The 13653-nt window shown below is 36.7% G+C and overlaps 1 pseudogene; it reads right to left on the bottom strand.

Annotated features, from left to right (window-relative positions):
• Positions 1–1828: 1828 nt before the first annotated feature.
• Positions 1829–13653, bottom strand: part of LOC142842510 (amine sulfotransferase-like) — a 35564-nt pseudogene continuing 23739 nt past the window's right edge.

Raw genomic sequence — 13653 nt, 5'->3', positions numbered from 1 at the left:
TTATTTACATTTAAAGGGGGATATGCTATAGAGATGGATACTTGGCATTGGTTTGGATCTTGCTCTATTGATATAGAGTTAAGCTCAATTCTGTATATGTATATTTCTGCTCTTAATTAAGGTATTGTATTTGTTCAGCTCATTTAAAAATAAGTATAATATAATTAAAAAATAGAGGTTAATAGATAATCATCTATAATAGTCACACTTGTAGTCATGTTAGCTAGATTTTCTAGATGTACAGAGATGTATTTCAAATACGTATTATTCAAATCTTTCAAAGACTAACAGAATATGGCATTTAACATGTTTTAAAAACTTAGAACTTTTCATGACAGTGAGACATGTCTGCTCCTGGCAGCACCAGCTACTTCAAGAGGAAGATGGACATTTCTAGAGTTTGCTAGCCATTCGGGCAAGAAACTGTTCTTGCCTGGACTGCTTAACTGGACATTCAGGACCCACAGAGAAATGACTGCTAAACTTGCCTAAAGGTGATGCAATCCTTCAGTGTTCCTGATTCATGAAAGAGTTTGCCAAACATTGTGCAGGACACAGAAGAAAATGACTAATAAACTGCCAATATAGGTGGAACTCTCTTTGAAACTTTCTGCTTCATGGAAAAGTCTATTGGATGCTATGGGCCCGTGGGCTGAAGATGGATGCCCCAGTGGTACAAAAAACTTTGTGTGATTATACAGGTAGCAAGATATCTCTGTCAATTCTAGAGTTTTAAAAGTTGCTTACAATGAACTTATTGTTTACTTAGGTAATATTCTATCCTTCAGAAGTCTTTGAGGAATTGAAGCGTAGATAGTAATAATATAGCTTTCCTTAGTTATGATAAGAGATAAAGTAGATATAAATATTGTAGCTATAATTCTTGCTTGATATCTGTTTTGTTATATTTAATTTTGCTATGTTAAAAGTTAAAATCTTCCTTTTTTATTTAAACAGAAAAGGAGAGATGATGTGGGATTCCTTTCTGTATGCTGTGAATACCATTGGTTAATAAAAGACAGTACTCGGGAGGCAGAGGCAGGCGGATCTCTGTGAGTTCGAGGCCAGCCTGGTCTACAAGAGCTAGTTCCATGACAGGAACCAAAAGCTATGGAGAAACCCTGTCTCGAAAAATCAAAAAAAAAAAAAAAGACTACTTTGAGCACATAGCAGAGAAGGGCTTTAAGAGCTGGGTAGGGTAGATAAAACTGGATGCTGGGAGGAAAAAGACAGAGTCAGAGAGAAGTCATGGAGCCACTGCCAGAAATAGACATGCTGAAACTTTTCTGGTAGGCCACGGCCTTGTGGTGATGCACAGAGTAATAGAGATAGGTTAAATTAAGATGTAAGAGTTCGCCAATAAGAAGCTAGAACTAATGGGCCAAACAGTGATTTAAGTAATATAGTTTCTGTGTGATTATTTCAGTTCTGGGTGGCTGGGACAAACAAGCAGCTCCCTTTTTACTATACCCCTCACTGACTGTACCAGTCTGGAGAGCAGGCCCTGGTCCTCCTTAGAGCAGCACAGTAGAGTTGTCCCTGCTCATGCAGGTGTGGGTGAGCAGACCCTGAAACCCTTTGCTCCTTGTTCCTCACTCATCAATACAGACCTTAGCTGTGATTGGACCATGGGTTTAGACATAGTTCTTTGTAGCAGCCCTGGCTCAGATGTCACCATGATTCTGGTTAGTAGTGCATGTCACTCAAATGGTATGGACCCAACAGCTGAATGGCCCTTGAACCCTCATATGTCTCCAGGTGTGAGCCTAGATCCTGGGCATCCACGCTTAAACCAACATATGTCTAGTGTTTGATATTTATGTCTTTACTGCAAACTGAGATCCGTTATATTATTTTTGAAAGGCATATATGTTTTTATATGACATCTCTCTTTATTTCACATAGTATAGTTGAATGAGTATATTGATTTTGAAAACAATCACTTAAAGTTAGGTATAAGAGTAATTGGATTTTTAGTGTTAATTCCATCCTAAATTAATTAAAGGTAAAGAAAATGTGAACTATCAAAGTATTTCTGAAGACTACGAGCCATTTTTTATTTTTTCTGTTAAACCATTTTTGTGAAAGATACCAATGCTAGTAGCTACCTTTGAAATCAATGTTATGGCCAGCAAGCTAATCTTAAGTTTATTTTCTCATTCAAGAATTATGCTTTATATTCATAGTTAAATGAGTGAAAGAAATTAATTTTAATAATTGAGTATGGCCTTTGGATAGTACATTTTTATATGATTACTTCACTTGGTAATTAAAGTTCTACTCCTCATTCATATCCCAAATTAACTTTAAGGGAATGTTTTCCATGTTCCTGTAGAATATTCTGTCAAATCTTTCATTCTGATCCACAGTCAAGTGATGCTTCCAGTCTCCAATGGTTCCTAATGGGAGAAGCACAGGATAGCACCTACATAAGTAGCGGTATTGCAGCACAGTCCACCCAACTCACTCTATTCTCTACAGCTGACGCTGCACATCATTGAGTTTTCAGGAGGGTTATATGGCTATCTCTCCTCTCATCACAGAAGAAACCTCTGAGTAGCAACATAATAAGTATCACTAGCTACTATCACTGAGTTGTAGCCAATTTTTAGAAAGAAAAAAAACACCTTAAAAGTTAAAAAAATTAGAATTTTAAAAGTACATTTTACTATGTGCCAATTGTTATACTAAGAAAACACTTAGATTTCAAACACAGTATATTTCACAGTCTTTTGAGGTATAAGCTTTTGGTTCTTTATTTTTAAACAGAAAAAAATGAGACCCAGAGGTTTTTAGCAAATCAAGTCAAGGCATCACATAGCTTCAGAGTTGTTATCGTTGTGGTTTTACTGAGTAGGAATTTGAAATGATCACTACAGTAATTAAAATGAAAATAGCCATATAGGGTCCTTAGCTGTCTGAGAGGATGATATTATTATTTGCATTTGGAACGTATAATGAGCTATCATGGGTAAGTCATTTAGGCTTGCAGAGGAGAGAGATGTAAGAATTGATGTTAAGTGGCAGAGGAGACAAAAAATAAGAGTTCCTGAAAAATATAAAAACCCAGCAATATTTAAATATATGCTAATTCTCACAGCAATGATAATTTAAAATAATATCAAGAGGAAAATATTCATTCTTACCCATATCTCTGGGCATATAATGAGATAGATCATAATAAGCCTATTGCCTATTTACTTTATTGAATTCATGTCAGAAATAGTTATTAAGACATCCCTCTAATTTTTATGATAAAAAAACTCACACATGAGGAAGCAACATTTTAAACTTTGTTTTCAATATAAACACACAGTAAGTTTACTTGTTCAATATCCTAGGAAAATAGTAAATAATATTGTTCTTGTCTAAGCAGTTCATCACCACGTTTGTAATCCTAGCTTTCAGGAAGCATGTGCAGTAGAGGCAGGAGGATTATGAATTTAAGGTAGCTATGGTTGCTCAGACCAAACAGAGAATCACACATTTTCTCTCTCTCTTAGAAACACACACACACACCCAACAAAACAAAATAAAACCAAAATAAAGCACAAAACAAAAGAAACAACATCAAGAAAACAATAGCGCAATATCAATTAGAGTCTTCTAACACATCTATTGCCTAGGACAAGCCTGATGACATCTTTTAAAAATTGAGTTGTGTTGCCTAAAATGTAGGAAACTCATATTTATTTAGTAAGTGAAATTGTCAGGTTTTTAACTAAAACTATTACAGAGCCTTCAGGTTCTCTGTTTTCTAAAATGCTTGATGCTTCCAAATATCATTATCATCTGGAAAAATACTTTAGAAACACATATTATTTCTCCAAAGTACATCAGGAAAACTCAACGTTTTTTTTTGTTTTTGCCTCTACAGACTAGTACATTTCATCTTTGCGGAGGAATGTTCCCTGATCATTTCTTGTCCCAATTTCCTTTATTATAATGTCGTCATAATTTGCTCGTGGGTCAGATTTTACGTTCTGAAATGTAGCTTGTCTCACAACAGCATCCACATCTTCTTTACTCAGTTCTTTCTCCAGAAAACTGCAGATTTTAAGCACTGAGCACCTGAGGTCCTGAAAATGTCATGGGTTAAGAAGTTACTGACCTTTTAATGGAGGTGTGAGTTACAGCCCGGTGTGTAACATGAACAGCTAGGATTTACTTTTGGAATGCAAAGATTGTTCAACACATGAAAACATCATAGAAACAGGGTGTATTAAAATTGAAATTATTATTTATTGTAACTGATACAGAATAAACCATTAATAAAACACAGCTTTTTTTGAGACTCTGTAGTATAAGCTGGCCTGGAATTCAGTATGAAGTCTATGCTGCTCTCAAAATTAGGCATGGTCTTCCTTTCGTAGTATCCTGTGGGCTGGGATTAGAGGTAGCAGCTACTACACCTGTCTCAATATCATCGTAAAATAAAATAATCAGCAAATGAGCAGAAGAACTCAGGTACCTCCATTCAAATACACTGTGCATTCAATATTTTTGGCTAGAAACATACTTGGTTGAGAAGAATATGATCATTTTTATCTGATGTCTGCAATCAGTCAGATGTTACTACTTCCATTTAACATTTACTGGGAAATAATAGGCAGATAATTTCGTCAAGAAAAAGAAACATAGCATCTAAAATTACAGGCAAAGAAGTAAAACTTTCTCTATAAAATGGACGGCAGTATGATCCCATATTTAACACAAAAACTAGGGAAAGCAAAGCATCTGCTAGAACAGTGAGATTTTACAAAGCTGTGAGATATAAATCAAGTCAACACACAAGTATTAGTTGAAATTATAAATACAAGTGATGAAAAATGCTAAAGTAAGGTAAAAATACGTGAAATTTGAAATGGTAGCATTAAAAACTTAGGAATAAATGGAGAAAATGTTAGTGACAGATCCATTGAAACCAACAAAACATGGATGAAAGAAAAACAGAAACAAACAGAACAGCATCTTACAATTATGAATTGGAGGACAGTTATTATTTATTTATTTATTTTTTTGTGCTAGGATTTCTCTGAAGTTTTGGAGCCTGTCCTGGATCTCGCTCTGTAGACCAGGCTGGCCTTGAACTCACAGAGATACCTCACCTCTGCTTCCTGAGTGCTGGAATTAAAGTGTGCGCCACCACTGCCCAGCTGAGGACAGTTATTTTAAAGATGCTATACAAAGTAATCCACACTTTCTATGTAGTCTGTAACAAAATTGCTGTTTTTTTTCATTTTTGCAAAAAGAAAAGAAATCTGTGCAAAATTCATATGAAATTTTGACACCTCATAGGAGCTAATTCTCTTCTTTCAACATGTGTGCCTCAAGGACTGCAGTTAGCTCATCAGGACTGGCAGGAAACCCTTTACCTACTGAACCATCTCTACCCACATGAAGTATTTGAATGTCATGGTGATTCTAACAGTGTGGTTATGACTTGAAAACAGAAATGCACCAACAGAACAGACTAGACTTCCCAGGAAATAATTCCTCACTTACAATGGATAAATGATTTTTAATATGGGCTACCAAGGATGTTAAGTGTGAAAGGTCATTCATTTCCACAATTGTTCTTGGTAAATCAGATGTCCATAAGCTGAATTCTCACCTTACAATGTATTTCAAACAAATGAAAATTGGCCAAACATAAAAGCAAGAGCCTAAACTATTATGCTCTTAGAGAGAGTTAAAGGGAATGATTTACCACACAGGATTTCATAGTTCTGTTCTGAATATCCCTCCACAGGTATAGAGACATGGGGAATGATTTACATCATGTGGGGTATATCTCTAGAAGTACAGACAGCCAGAAAAAACTTATTAAATTGATTATATTAAATTTAGTAATGTCCTTATAAAAAGGGACAGATTCAATGAAGTGAAAAGTTTACCTATAGAATTGGAGCTTCTAAAGAGCCTATACATTTACTGCAAAAAAACATTTACTTCTGGGGACCAGATATTTAGGGCCCTGCTAAGATGACTTGAGTATGTTAGTCTCCATCTTTCTGTGTGGTCATTTGAGGAAAAAACTTAGAGTGTTGTGGTTAAAAAAATAATAGGATCCTAATGCTAAGTAATTTACACAAATGGCTTTGATGAACAATGACTGACCACAAAACCAAGAACAGAAAGAACATTTTAGAGAATATTGGGAGTTTTCTCTCTCTTTAAAAAATATTGATGTCAGTTATAATTATGAGCATGATGTGTGAGTATAGTCAGTAGGTAAATCTTCACCTTTTTTGTTTACTCACATTTACCATTTTCACTTTTAAAGTCATGGTAGGGAATGATATTTCAAAGAAACTAATTTTGCTCCATTGCTGTGTTTTTTTTAAATAACTCTTAATCTCTCTTCATTACTTTGGGATTACAGAAATAATCATTAGCATGACTCACAGATCTTGCGCAGTCCCAACTCCAGTCTCACATACTAGTTTCTTGTTCCCTACCCAACACCTTTGATGTTCAAGTCCTTTTCTTACTTGGTTTTAAGTACTATATTGCTTCAAATAATATTATTCTTGTGTTTTGCCTTTACCCATTTTCTTTTTGTGATTTTATATATATCAACTTGTAAATCCCGTGTTACATTTACCCCCAAGAAACGCCATTATCTTTAGTTATACCAGAAAACTTCGTATGAATGCTGACATCATATTTGACATTTCTTTAATAACTACACTCACTAGTCTAAAATCTCTAAAAGTTTAAAAATCATAGTGTGTGTGTGTGTGTGTGTGTGTGTGTGTGCGCGCGCGCGCCTGCGCGTGCGTGTATGTATGTGAGCATGCATTGTGCTTGCTGCATGATGGGAGCTTGTGCCATGGTGCATGGGTGGAGCTCAGAAGACAAATTTAAGGAGTTATTTCTGGCCTTCCACCTTTATGTGAGGATTGAATTTGGGTTTTCAGGCACACATTGGAAGGCCCTTTATCCACATTGCCCTGTCACCAGACAAGATACACTTATGGATTTTTTACTTTGGGTATTTGCTTTTTGACTGTTTGCCTTCCTTGTTAACTCATGGATTCTACAAAAAGATAACTCCTTGTTTACTCTTGTTTTGCAGCCTGTCACAAAGAGGACATTCACTTATTTTTCATTAATCAATATGTCAATAAGTACCAGAATTTGGTGAACTTTAATTCTCTTTTCTTTGATTTACAGATACTGTTTAATTGTGAAAAATCAAAAATTATTCTCTATATTCATCTGAGAGTTGCTCCAGATGAAGCAATTAAAATTTAAAATAATTAAAAACATTATTAAAAAAACCAGAGAACTTGTCCCATCAGTCAAATTATTGTCTATGGCTCTAATTGTTCACATTTTATAGTAGTTACATGCCTCACTGCTGTTTGCTGGCCTTTAGTGGTGAGCATGGGAAATATAGTAAAGTGGGTTATCATGTCAGTTCTAGCCTCCCTGAGAATATAGCCAAGAGAAATGAAGTCACCATTCAAAACCTTACTGTTATTTAATGTTACTGCTATACATCTTCAACTATAAGACATGAACTTGGCCTGATGTCCACCAACAGACAAAGAAGTAAAGAATTTATAATATATATCATATACAATAATAATATAAAATATTTTTCAGACATAAAAATGAAATAAAATTCTGTCATTTGCAGTAAAATGTATGAAATTAAGGACATCAGGTTAAGTTAATAAGGTAGACAATGAGACAAATTTCTTGTGTTCTCTTTAAAAACTTAAAAGTCAACCTTAAACAACTTTTAAGTGTTTTTGTGTTTAGCAGTAATTGGGGAAGGTCTGAGGGGAAAGAAAGGAATGCCAGAATGTGACAAGATAAGATCAATGCATATTCTATTCATGGGCAAGAATATAGCATCAAATTCCACTAATGAATGTAATTAACATGTGATGATAAGGTTTTTAATTATGGAAGCCATTGGTGCTGTGAAGTTTAGGGGTTACCTTTGATACATAAAAAGGGATCACAAATGATGACTTCACAGGGAGAAGAGAGTACAGAAGAAGTCCAGTGAATGAGGTAGAGGCTGGACATTAGGAATGATCTCCAACAAAAAGCCCAAAGAAGAATTAAAGTATGAAGATATCTTGGAGAATATGCTTTCAATCAAGAGAAGAGCTGTGTAAAAGAAATCATTTAAAAATACAACTTACCTTCTTCATATCTTCATAGCTCAGGAACATAATATTGAAGTCATGTCTGTGTTCATACCAGCCTCTTATGTTGTCAAACCAATTGCTTCTTACCACTGGGAAGAAAAGTGACAAGTGAAAATACCAAGCTGTGTGTCCATGTAGTGGACAACAAACTCTGAGCCTTTTTTCTTCTGGTTTGGAATTTTTAGAAATAAAATGGAGGGTCTGCAATGGAAATCTAGATCCCTATTTTTAAAATGTTTAATGGTTTGTGGGAATAGTTACCTGACATTTATAGAAACCTGTCTATATAATTTCACTAAAGGAGTATGAAAGAAATAATAGAGAAATAAAGGGCCCGAGGCTGCAGGTGGCTTTAAGGCACACTGGTTCTTTTTCCTTCTTCTCCACAGAGGGAGGGCACAAGTCTCTGTTTCTCCTCTTGTTTACTGTCAGCAACCGTCAGAATCTATCATCTTACAAACCAGAGAAATTCTGATTCCACATGTGTTGTGCTGTGGGATAATGCTCTTGTACCCTGTAAAGATTTGTCACTTGTATTGGTTTAATAAAATGTTGATTGGCCAGTATCCAGGCAGGATAGGGGGAGTGCCCACACTAGGAGAATTCTGGGAAGAGGAAAGGCAGAGACAGTCGTCATCCAGAGAAAGCAAAATGAAAATGCTGCATTGAGAAAAGATACCAAGTCAAGTAGTTAAATATATAGAAGAATTATGGGTCAATTTAAGTTGCAATAGCTAGTTAATAATAAGCCTGATCTAATAGGCCAAGTGGTTTATGTAATTAATATAAACCTCTGTATTTTTTGGGGGGACTGAATGACTATGGGACCATGTGGGACAGAAACTTCTGTCTACAGAGTTGAGCCTCTTTTCTTAATTAATCCACCTATGCAGAAGAATGAACAATTCCACTGCTGCAGTATAAGCCAAACACAGGCTCATGCAAAACATTCAACCACCCTCAGCATTTTCTCTGACAGATTATTCTACCTTTGCACTAGTTGAAAGTAATTGATAGAATATCCGTAAACCAAAATAATTTTTACATGATATGCCTTTGTAATCCTGGCAATCCTCAAATGGTGCATAAAGATAGAAAACCCAGTTGATAGCACATAGAGTTGACATACCATTGTCACTCGATATGAGTTCTTTTTGTTTTGTTTTTTGTTTGTCGGATATTGATTTTCTTGTCTAGTATTTTTGTTGTTGTTGTTCCTTTAAAAAAAGAAGTGCCTGGCTCCATTTCTTTAAGTTATGTTCTGTAAGTCTGAGAATTTGGCTTACTGTTACCTTTTGTGTGATTCATCTGATTCTGGGTTGATTAATTAATGCTTACCTTTTCCATGTAGAAATGTTTGCATAAATGTTTCTATAGTGTTTGAGGCTTCAAATATAACCATCCAATTTGAAAAATGAAAGTAGGAGGTCAAAACATCTTTAGGATTTCTGTAGATATAAACAATCTGTAGATAGAATTATGGAATTATTTTTTTTGAGAAAAGGAAGAAAAAAAACAAGTTTCCACCTCCTCCCAGCCTCCCATTTTCCTCCCCCTCCTCCCACCCTTCTCCCCCTCCTCCCACTCCTCTCCCCCTCCCTCTCCAGTCCAAAGAGCAGTCAGGGTTCCCTGCCCTGTGGTAAGTCCTAGGTCCTCCCCCCTCTGTCCATATCTAGGAAGGTGAACATCCAAACTGGCTAGGCTCCCACAAAGCCAGCACATTGCGTAGGATCAAAACCCCGTGCAGTTTTCCTTGGCTTCTCATCAGCCCTCATAGTTCGCCATGTTCAGAGAGTCCAGTTTTAACCCATGCTTTTTCAGTCACAGTCCAGCTTGCCTTGGTGAGCTCCCAGTAGATCAGCTCCACTGTCTCAGTGGGTGGGTGCACCCCTCGTGGTCCTGACTTCTTTGCTCATGTTCTCCCTCCTTCTGCTCCTCATTGGGACCTTGAGAGCTCAGTCCAGTGCTCCAGTGTGGGTCTCTGTCTCTATCTCCATCCATCACCAGACGAAGGTTCTATGATGATATGCAAGATATTCGTTAGTATTGCTATAGGCTAGGGTCATTTCAGGTTCCCTATCCTCAGCTGCCCAAGGAACTAACTGGGGACCTCGGCTTGGGCTCCTGGGAGCCACTCTAGGTTCAAGTCTCTTGCCAACCCTAAGGTGGCTCCCTTAACTAAGAATTGTGCTTCCGTGCTCCCCTATCCAACCTTCCTTTATCCCAATCCTCCTAGTAAAAATGGCAATTCTACCAAAGGCAATTTATAGATTCAATGCAATCCCCATCAAGGTCCCATCAAAATTCTTCACAGATCTTGAGAAGACAATAATCAACTTTATATGGAAAAACAAAAAACCCAGGATAGCCAAAACAATCCTATACAATAAAGGATTGTCTGGAGGCATTACCATCCCTGACTTCAAACTCTATTACAGAGCTACAGTGATGAAAACAGTGTGGTACTGGCATAAAAACAGAGATGTTGACCAATGGAATCGTATAGAAGACCCGAATTTTAACCCACAAACCTATGAACACCTCATTTTTGATAAAGGAGCCAAAAGTATACAATGGAAGAAAGAAAGCATCTTCAACAAATGGTGCTGGCAAAACTGGATGTCAACCTGTAGAAGAATGAAAATAGACCCATATCTATCACCATGCACAAAACTCAAGTCCAAATGGATTAAAGACCTCACTATCAGTCAGAACACATTGAACCTAATAGAAGAGAAAGTGGGAAGTACCCTACAACAGATGGGCACAGGAGATCGCCTCCTATGTGTAACCCCAACAGCACAGACATTAAGGGCAACATTGAATAAATGGGACCTACTAAAACTGAGAAGCTTCTGTAAAGCAAAGGACACTGTCACCAAGACAAAAAGGCAACCCACTGACTGGGAGATCTTCACCAACCCCGCAACAGACAAAGGTCTGATCTCCAAAATATATAGAGAACTCAGGAAACTAGACTTTAAAATGCTAATCCACCCAATTAAAAAATGGGGCACTGAACTGAACAGAGAATCCTCAGCAGAGTAAGTTCAAATGGCCAAAAGACACTTAAGGTCATGCTCAACCTCCTTAGCGATCAGGGAAATGCAAATCAAAACAACTTTGAGATATCATCTTACACCTGTCAGAATGGCTAAAATCAAAAACTCCAATGATAGCCTTTGCTGGAGAGGCTGTGGAGGAAGGGGTACCCTCATCCATTGCTGGTGGGAATGCAAACTTGTGCAACCACTTTGGAAATCAGTGTTTCGGTTTCTCAGGAAATTCGGGATCAACCTACCCCTGGACCCAGCAATACCACTCCTGGGAATATACCCAAGAGATGCCCTATCATACGACAAGAGCATTTGTTCAACCATGTTCATAGCAGTATTATTTGTAATAGCCAGATCCTGGAAACAACCTAGATGCCCCTCAATGGAAGAATGGATGAAGAAAGTGTGGAATATCTACACATTAGAGTACTACGCTGTGGTAAAAAACAATGACTTTGTGAATTTTGCATGCAAATGGATGGAAATAGAAAACACTATTCTGAGTGAGGTAACCCAGACCCAAAAAGATGAATATGGGATGTACTCACTCATAGTTGGTTTCTAGCCATAAATAAGGCTCACGGAGTCTACAATTGGTAATCCTAAAGAAGCTAAGTAAGAAGGTAAACCAAAGGAAAAACATATAGTTACCCTCCTGGCTATGGGAAGTAGACAAAATTGCCGGGGAGAAAATTGGGATCTTGGGGGTGTGGTGGGATGGGGGTAAGGGGAGATGGGGAGAGAAAAGGGAGAAGGGGAGGATGGGGGGAACTTGGGGAAAAAGGAGGATTGGGATAATGGAATTATTTTTTTAAGCAAATCTTGGTTATGCTCATAAGTTTTTAAATACAATTTTATAATATTTGCTTCTGACAATAAGTGTAATTATTTCTTCTAGTCTTTGAACTGTACAAAGTCAAGTGGTTATTATTATTATTTTGGTGTTCCAGAGAATACTGTAATAAACAACCTTTCTCTATGGCATTTCATGTTTAAGAATGTAGCTCAAAAGGAGGTCAAGATCATAATTGGTACACCCACTAAAACAGTCTACCTGAGCTAATGGTAACTCACCAACTCCAGCCCGATATGGAAGGAATAAGCATATGTCCAAACTTGTCCCATTCAGTGGAACTGACAGTTTTATGAGTGGGGCAGTCTGAGGGGCCTGTGGCAGTGGCACCAGGATTTATTTATACTGCTTGTACTGGTTTTTTTTGGGTAACTTTTCTCTTTGGATGGATACTTTGCTCAATATAGATAGAGTAGGGAAGGCCTTTGGACTTTGCCCAAAGCAATGTACCTTGTCTTTTCTGAGTGAGCAGTGGTAAGTTGAGTGAATGGGAGGAGGGGAAGGATTGGAGCTAAAACAAGACTAATAATCATATTGGTATAACTAGTAATCTACTTATAATCTTCAAAAATGAGTTTTTCCTTCATATCTTTCAGAAAATTAATTTAAACATAAGTTAAGAGCATAAGTAGTATAAGAACTCACATAGAAATAATAATCTGTGGGCATCTGTCCACAACATTAAAACGTGGGTATCAACTGCAGGAGGAGGAGCTCATGCCAGCTGTGGCTACATGAAATACTCTCTTAAAAAAGGAAATAATGTAAGTGAAGGAGGAAAAGAATAAGAAAGAAAAGCCCAAACTCAAAGAACATATCTCAATAAACCTCTTAAAGAAAGTAAAGGATACCATGAAAAAAACAATCAAACAAGTGAATGAAATAGTTCAAGACTTGAAAATTCAAATAGAGGCAATAAAGAAAACAAAAATTGAGGAAATTTTAAATGTGGAAAATCAGGGTAAATGATCAGGAACTACAAATGCAAGCATAACCAACAGAATGAAAGAGATGGAAGAGAGAATCATGGGCATTGAATATAAAGTAGAGAAAATAGATTCATTAGTTAAAAAAGAAGTTTAATCCAACAAATTCTTAGCACAAAACATCTAGGAAATCAACAACACCATGAAACGACCAAACCTAAAAATAATAAGGATTGAAGAAGGAGAATACCAGCTCAAAGTCATAGAAAATATTCAACAAAATCATAGAAAACTTTCCCACCCTAAAGAAGGAAATGCCTATGAAGGTACAAGAAACATACAGAACACCAATTACAATAGAACTCCCTAAAAGTCCTCTCGCCATATAGCAATCAAACCACTAAACATTCAGAATAAAGAAAGAATACTAAGAGCTGCAAAAAAAAAGGACAAGTAACATAAAATGCACACCTATCAGAATTACACCTGACTTCTCAATAGAAATTCTGAAAGCTAGGTGGTCCTTGGCAGATGTTATGCAGACACTAAGAGACCACAGATTCCAGCCCAGATAACTATACCCAGCAAAGCTCTCAATTACCATAGACAGAGAAAAAAAGATATTCTGTGACAAAACCAAATTTAAA

Source organism: Microtus pennsylvanicus, chromosome 1, assembly GCF_037038515.1.
Source record: "Microtus pennsylvanicus isolate mMicPen1 chromosome 1, mMicPen1.hap1, whole genome shotgun sequence".
In the NCBI taxonomy this organism is placed as follows: domain Eukaryota; kingdom Metazoa; phylum Chordata; class Mammalia; order Rodentia; family Cricetidae; genus Microtus; species Microtus pennsylvanicus.
This window is presented reverse-complemented; position numbering and strand designations above follow the sequence as displayed.